Below are 7,500 nucleotides of genomic sequence, written 5' to 3'. Positions count from 1 at the left end.
GCCATGACCCACCGGAAGGGCGCAGCGTCCCCCACCCCAGACATGTGACGTCACACCATCGGTATTGACGACTAGACTGATTCCTTATAATCATTTGCCATACACCGGTGGAAGCTGCCGAGACGAGTAACTACATAGCGGGCTCGCCGTGTCACTAATGTACAGAGATACAACAGTTTCGACTGGAACCGGATTAAACGTATACACGGCGCTGATTAGTAATAGATAGAGCCATCAGAATACAGATAATGTATACAACTGTCCGTATACATGCTGAAAGACTCTGCTCACAATCACAACCACACGTCAGCCACACACCCTTATCACGCACTACTCTCTGCCTGTAACACGCACACAGACAATATGTAAGCACCAGCATGGAACAACACCCAGTGCATCCTCTCCGCCACATTAGACAATCCACACTGTCATAACCAGACTGGGAGGTCCACTCAGAAAACAGAATATCCCACCCACCCGACAACCACCATTGCTCAGCCAAGCCACCAACACCCACACATGTCCTACACAGGGGTGCACCCAACATCACAATACTGCCTCCTCTCACAGCACACAAACAATGGCAGGAATGAAAGACACAGGTCTGCCACAAGCATGGAATGAGAGCGCCGCCTGTCATGAGCCAAAGGTGCATCCTGACGTGGCAAATCAGATGATGCCGCAGGCATCCACTTACTATAATCACAATCAACAAACCGGCCGCCCCGCCCCGCCCCCCATTAAACCTTTCCTTACAACAATGTGTACCTTAACCTAACCTATATCGTACCGTAACCTAACCTATATCGTACCGTAACCTAACCTATGTCGTACCGTAACCTAACCTATGTCGTACCGTAACCTAACCTATGTCGTACCGTAACCTAACCTATGTCGTACCGTAACCTAACCTATGTCGTACCGTAACCTAACCTATGTCGTACCGTAACCTAACCTATGTCGTACCGTAACCTAACCTATGTCGTACCTTAACCTAACCTATGTCGTACCTTAACCTAACCTATGTCGTACCTTAACCTAACCTATGTCGTACCTTAACCTAACCTATGTCGTACCTTAACCTAACCTATGTCGTACCTTAACCTAACCTATGTCGTACCTTAACCTAACCTATGTCGTACCTTAACCTAACCTATGTCGTACCTTAACCTAACCTATGTCGTACCTTAACCTAACCTATGTCGTACCTTAACCTAACCTATGTCGTACCTTAACCTAACCTATGTCGTACCTTAACCTAACCTATGTCGTACCTTAACCTAACCTATGTCGTACCTTAACCTAACCTATGTCGTACCTTAACCTAACCTATGTCGTACCTTAACCTAACCTATGTCGTACCTTAACCTAACCTATGTCGTACCTTAACCTAACCTATGTCGTACCTTAACCTAACCTATGTCGTACCTTAACCTAACCTATGTCGTACCTTAACCTAACCTATGTCGTACCTTAACCTAACCTATGTCGTACCTTAACCTAACCTATGTCGTACCTTAACCTAACCTATGTCGTACCTTAACCTAACCTGTATTGCGCCTTAACCTAACCTGTATTGCGCCTTAACCTAACCTGTATTGCGCCTTAACGTAACCTGTATTGCGCCTTAACGTAACCTGTATTGCGCCTTAACGTAACCTGTATTGCGCCTTAACGTAACCTGTATTGCGCCTTAACGTAACCTGTATTGCGCCTTAACGTAACCTGTATTGCGCCTTAACGTAACCTGTATTGCGCCTTAACGTAACCTGTATTGCGCCTTAACGTAACCTGTATTGCGCCTTAACGTAACCTGTATTGCGCCTTAACGTAACCTGTATTGCGCCTTAACGTAACCTGTATTGCGCCTTAACGTAACCTGTATTGCGCCTTAACGTAACCTGTATTGCGCCTTAACGTAACCTGTATTGCGCCTTAACGTAACCTGTATTGCGCCTTAACGTAACCTGTATTGCGCCTTAACGTAACCTGTATTGCGCCTTAACGTAACCTGTATTGCGCCTTAACGTAACCTGTATTGCGCCTTAATGTAACCTGCATTGCGCCTTAACGTAACCTGCATTGCGCCTTAACGTAACCTGTATTGCGCCTTAACGTAACCTGTATTGCGCCTTAACGTAACCTGTATTGCGCCTTAACGTAACCTGTATTGCGCCTTAACGTAACCTGTATTGCGCCTTAACGTAACCGATATTGCGCCTTAACGTAACCTATATTGCGCCGTAACGTAACCTATATTGCGCCGTAACGTAACCCACATTGCCCCTTAACGTAACCCACATTGCCCCTTAACGTAACCCACATTGCCCCTTAACGTAACCCAACACACGTTGGGCCTTAACCCAACACACGTTGGGCCTTAACCCAACACACGTTGGGCCTTAACCCAACACACGTTGGGCCTTAACCCAACACACGTTGGGCCTTAACCCAACACACGTTGGGCCTTAACCCAACACACGTTGGGCCTTAACCCAACACACGTTGGGCCTTAACCCAACACACGTTGGGCCTTAACCCAACACACGTTGGGCCTTAACCCAACACACGTTGGGCCTTAACCCAACACACGTTGGGCCTTAACCCAACACACGTTGGGCCTTAACCTGCTCTGTAATTGTCATACGACGCGTTAAATTAGTGTAGTGTTGCCTAACTGCAACCCCCGCAATATAGTTTGCTACTCGCACTGCCCGGTCCCCAGTGTATCGCTTCATGTTAAACACCTTGCAGCTATACACTGTAATGTGGATGGCAGCAGGACGTACATGCTCAATGCCCTTTGCAGTTGTTCATTGGCATTTGCAGTTGTTCATTGGCATTCGCATGTGCGAAGCACTTAGCCTACGCTGTGGTACGGCCTGTGTCAACTGTCCGCTGATGTTGTACGTCCAAATCACACACTGTACTGCACATTGGTCCTCATGTACTGAATGATACATCGTGGTACATGTGACCGTACAACGACTGCGCCAACAACGGCGAACCATGCGGTCCAAATGTTGTGCACTCAGCTACGTGTCGTCTCCCTATAAGAGCTGGATTGCAGTGTGGTATGCCCTGGATGGCGATCAGCATGAGCCGTCTGTTGATGTAGTGGCGCGTGTTGTCAGACGTAGTCGTCTCTTCTCACACACCGTGATAGCATGGTGCACTGCGTTCCACATCTGCGACATGCGACAGAGGCCGGTTGACAGTCGTTCGCGCAATGGACATCGCATACGTACGGGGGCCACCTTCCACGTGTTCGCGAAGCGTGCACATGTTGTTGCGTGTATGTGGGCAGACATAGTGTGTCGTGACACCTGACACAGGCATGCAACAATCGTTGAATTTGCAAATGGCGATGGACGCCTACGTTTGCTGGTGACGTTATGCAAATGAACAACTGGTAAACCGTTGTGGTGCGGTTGTTCTCGCTAGAGGTGAATCAGTGATGGCGACGATCGGTTGAGCTACCAACCGGTTGTTCCAGCGATACCCACCATGCCCACGAACGTGAATGGCATCTGGGTGTGAAGCGATACGCGGCGGTGGCTGGGTGGGACCGTCCCCGGCCGGTGAGGGGGGGCCTCCCGGCGTGCTGGCCGCGCGGTGCGTGGGCGCACGCGCTACAGCCGGCTGGTGGGGGCGGCCAGTGGCAGGCGCGCCGGCCGACGGAGGCGGCAGGCGGCGCAGCTGCGCGCCGGCGCACCCTGCACGCGGCGCCGTGCGGCCAAAGTAGGTCCTCGCGGGCCCGGTGCGAAGCGCGGTGGACATCTGCAGTGTGCTGGTCCGATTGAGGACTGTGTGCGCTGAGGATGCGCCGCCGCCCGGCGCTCGGCGCCGCGACGCCGTCTGCTGCTCGGTCGCCTCTGCGGTTCTCGCAGGTGGTTTGTATCGCAGCTGTGCGGACGTGTTGGCGCGTGCGCTGTGCTGGGAGAGTTCGCTTCGGCACCCAAGTGGGGCTTTTGTCCTTCTGTGGCGCTGGCGTTGGAGCTGCCGGTCACCGTAGGTGGCGCGTGTTGTCTCCCGCCGGCAATGCCACGACAGCACGCTCCCGGGCCTCTGTCGGCAGCGGCAAGCTCAGTTGGGAGCACGGGTGGTCGCACCTAAAGCGTCTACTCGCCAAACTCCGGGCGATTGCGCCTCTCTCGAACCCGACCAAGTACTTAGGACGGCGCTGCGCGCCGCCGGGACCTGAGAGGGTTTCGAGGTGTATTGTGCAGGGGAGCTCAGCCTCCTCCTGTTTGCAGAATAATTGAGCGGACGCTTGCGTGTTCGCGCGGGCCCCCGGGACACACTCCCGGGCGGCCGGCTGCTCAGCTCTAGTTGACGCAGCTCCCTGGTTGATCCTGCCAGTAGTCATATGCTTGTCTCAAAGATTAAGCCATGCATGTCTCAGTACAAGCCGCATTAAGGTGAAACCGCGAATGGCTCATTAAATCAGTTATGGTTCCTTAGATCGTACCCACGTTACTTGGATAACTGTGGTAATTCTAGAGCTAATACATGCAAACAGAGTCCCGACCAGAGATGGAAGGGACGCTTTTATTAGATCAAAACCAATCGGTCGGCTCGTCCGGTCCGTTTGCCTTGGTGACTCTGAATAACTTTGGGCTGATCGCACGGTCCTCGTACCGGCGACGCATCTTTCAAATGTCTGCCTTATCAACTGTCGATGGTAGGTTCTGCGCCTACCATGGTTGTAACGGGTAACGGGGAATCAGGGTTCGATTCCGGAGAGGGAGCCTGAGAAACGGCTACCACATCCAAGGAAGGCAGCAGGCGCGCAAATTACCCACTCCCGGCACGGGGAGGTAGTGACGAAAAATAACGATACGGGACTCATCCGAGGCCCCGTAATCGGAATGAGTACACTTTAAATCCTTTAACGAGTATCTATTGGAGGGCAAGTCTGGTGCCAGCAGCCGCGGTAATTCCAGCTCCAATAGCGTATATTAAAGTTGTTGCGGTTAAAAAGCTCGTAGTTGGATTTGTGTCCCACGCTGTTGGTTCACCGCCCGTCGGTGTTTAACTGGCATGTATCGTGGGACGTCCTGCCGGTGGGGCGAGCCGAAGGCGTGCGACGCGCCTCGTGCGTGCTCGTGCGTCCCGAGGCGGACCCCGTTGCAATCCTACCAGGGTGCTCTTGAGTGAGTGTCTCGGTGGGCCGGCACGTTTACTTTGAACAAATTAGAGTGCTTAAAGCAGGCAAGCCCGCCTGAATACTGTGTGCATGGAATAATGGAATAGGACCTCGGTTCTATTTTGTTGGTTTTCGGAACCCGAGGTAATGATTAATAGGGACAGGCGGGGGCATTCGTATTGCGACGTTAGAGGTGAAATTCTTGGATCGTCGCAAGACGAACAGAAGCGAAAGCATTTGCCAAGTATGTTTTCATTAATCAAGAACGAAAGTTAGAGGTTCGAAGGCGATCAGATACCGCCCTAGTTCTAACCATAAACGATGCCAGCCAGCGATCCGCCGCAGTTCCTCCGATGACTCGGCGGGCAGCCTCCGGGAAACCAAAGCTTTTGGGTTCCGGGGGAAGTATGGTTGCAAAGCTGAAACTTAAAGGAATTGACGGAAGGGCACCACCAGGAGTGGAGCCTGCGGCTTAATTTGACTCAACACGGGAAACCTCACCAGGCCCGGACACCGGAAGGATTGACAGATTGATAGCTCTTTCTTGATTCGGTGGGTGGTGGTGCATGGCCGTTCTTAGTTGGTGGAGCGATTTGTCTGGTTAATTCCGATAACGAACGAGACTCTAGCCTGCTAACTAGTCGCGTGACATCCTTCGTGCTGTCAGCGATTACTTTTCTTCTTAGAGGGACAGGCGGCTTCTAGCCGCACGAGATTGAGCAATAACAGGTCTGTGATGCCCTTAGATGTTCTGGGCCGCACGCGCGCTACACTGAAGGAATCAGCGTGTCTTCCTAGGCCGAAAGGTCGGGGTAACCCGCTGAACCTCCTTCGTGCTAGGGATTGGGGCTTGCAATTGTTCCCCATGAACGAGGAATTCCCAGTAAGCGCGAGTCATAAGCTCGCGTTGATTACGTCCCTGCCCTTTGTACACACCGCCCGTCGCTACTACCGATTGAATGATTTAGTGAGGTCTTCGGACTGGTACGCGGCATTGACTCTGTCGTTGCCGATGCTACCGGAAAGATGACCAAACTTGATCATTTAGAGGAAGTAAAAGTCGTAACAAGGTTTCCGTAGGTGAACCTGCGGAAGGATCATTACCGACTAGACTGCATGTCGTTCGATGTGCGTGTCGTGTCGCGCAACACGCTACCTGTACGGCTCGCAGTAGCCGTGCGCCGCGTGCGGAACCACGCGTGCTTCTCAAAACTAACGCCAATGTTGTGTGGTACGAGCGCTGAAGCGCTGGAGCGGCTGGCCTGCGGCACCTGGCGCCTGGCGCCGGTTTTGAATGACTTTCGCCCGACTGCCTGTCCGCTCCGGTGTGGAGCCGTACGACGCCCATCGGCCGTGAGGCCGTTGGACACAGAACGCTTGAACAGGGGCCGCCACACGCCTACGTCCCGCCTATGCAACTGTCTTGAAAGAGACAGTGGAAACTAAGAAAAGATCACCCAGGACGGTGGATCACTCGGCTCGTGGGTCGATGAAGAACGCAGCAAATTGCGCGTCGACATGTGAACTGCAGGACACATGAACATCGACGTTTCGAACGCACATTGCGGTCCATGGATTCCGTTCCCGGGCCACGTCTGGCTGAGGGTCGGCTACGTATACTGAAGCGCGCGGCGTTTGCCCCGCTTCGCAGACCTGGGAGCGTCGCGGCCGCCTGTGGGGCCGGCCGCGCCTCCTGAAACGTGCGATGCGCGCCCGTCGCCTGGCGGTTCGCATACCGGTACTTACTCGGTAGCGTGCACAGCCGGCTGGCGGTGTGGCGTGCGACACCTCGTACAACGACCTCAGAGCAGGCGAGACTACCCGCTGAATTTAAGCATATTACTAAGCGGAGGAAAAGAAACTAACAAGGATTCCCCCAGTAGCGGCGAGCGAACAGGGAAGAGTCCAGCACCGAACCCCGCAGGCTGCCGCCTGTCGTGGCATGTGGTGTTTGGGAGGGTCCACTACCCCGACGCCTCGCGCCGAGCCCAAGTCCAACTTGAATGAGGCCACGGCCCGTAGAGGGTGCCAGGCCCGTAGCGGCCGGTGCGAGCGTCGGCGGGACCTCTCCTTCGAGTCGGGTTGCTTGAGAGTGCAGCTCCAAGTGGGTGGTAAACTCCATCTGAGACTAAATATGACCACGAGACCGATAGCGAACAAGTACCGTGAGGGAAACTTGAAAAGAACTTTGAAGAGAGAGTTCAAAAGTACGTGAAACCGTTCTGGGGTAAACGTGAGAAGTCCGAAAGGTCGAACGGGTGAGATTCACGCCCATCCGGCCACAGGCCTCCGCCCTCGGCAGATGGGGCCGGCCGCCCGCGCGGAGCAATCCGCGGCGGGGTCGTGTCCGG

General features: G+C 53.7%; 3 non-coding genes across 3 annotated transcripts in view; all 3 read left to right on the top strand.

The window, feature by feature from the left end:
• Positions 1-4,342: 4,342 nt before the first annotated feature.
• On the top strand, positions 4,343-6,252 carry LOC124592998. The gene has a single exon (XR_006977749.1). It is a non-coding gene; the product is annotated as a small subunit ribosomal RNA (ribosomal RNA).
• Positions 6,253-6,603: 351 nt separating this feature from the next.
• Positions 6,604-6,758, top strand: LOC124593112. Its single transcript, XR_006977834.1, has one exon. It is a non-coding gene; the product is annotated as a 5.8S ribosomal RNA (ribosomal RNA).
• A 188-nt stretch (positions 6,759-6,946) lies between these two features.
• LOC124593070 overlaps positions 6,947-7,500 on the top strand; it is a 4,223-nt gene continuing 3,669 nt past the window's right edge. The window contains exon 1 of the ribosomal RNA XR_006977818.1: positions 6,947-7,500. This exon is cut by the window's right edge and continues 3,669 nt beyond it. This is a non-coding gene — a ribosomal RNA (large subunit ribosomal RNA).

The sequence above is a fragment of the Schistocerca americana genome, unplaced genomic scaffold (assembly GCF_021461395.2).
Source record: "Schistocerca americana isolate TAMUIC-IGC-003095 unplaced genomic scaffold, iqSchAmer2.1 HiC_scaffold_97, whole genome shotgun sequence".
Taxonomy (NCBI): Eukaryota; Metazoa; Arthropoda; class Insecta; order Orthoptera; family Acrididae; genus Schistocerca; species Schistocerca americana.
The sequence above is the reverse complement of the archived record's forward strand: the minus strand, read 5'-3'. Positions and strand labels throughout refer to the sequence as shown.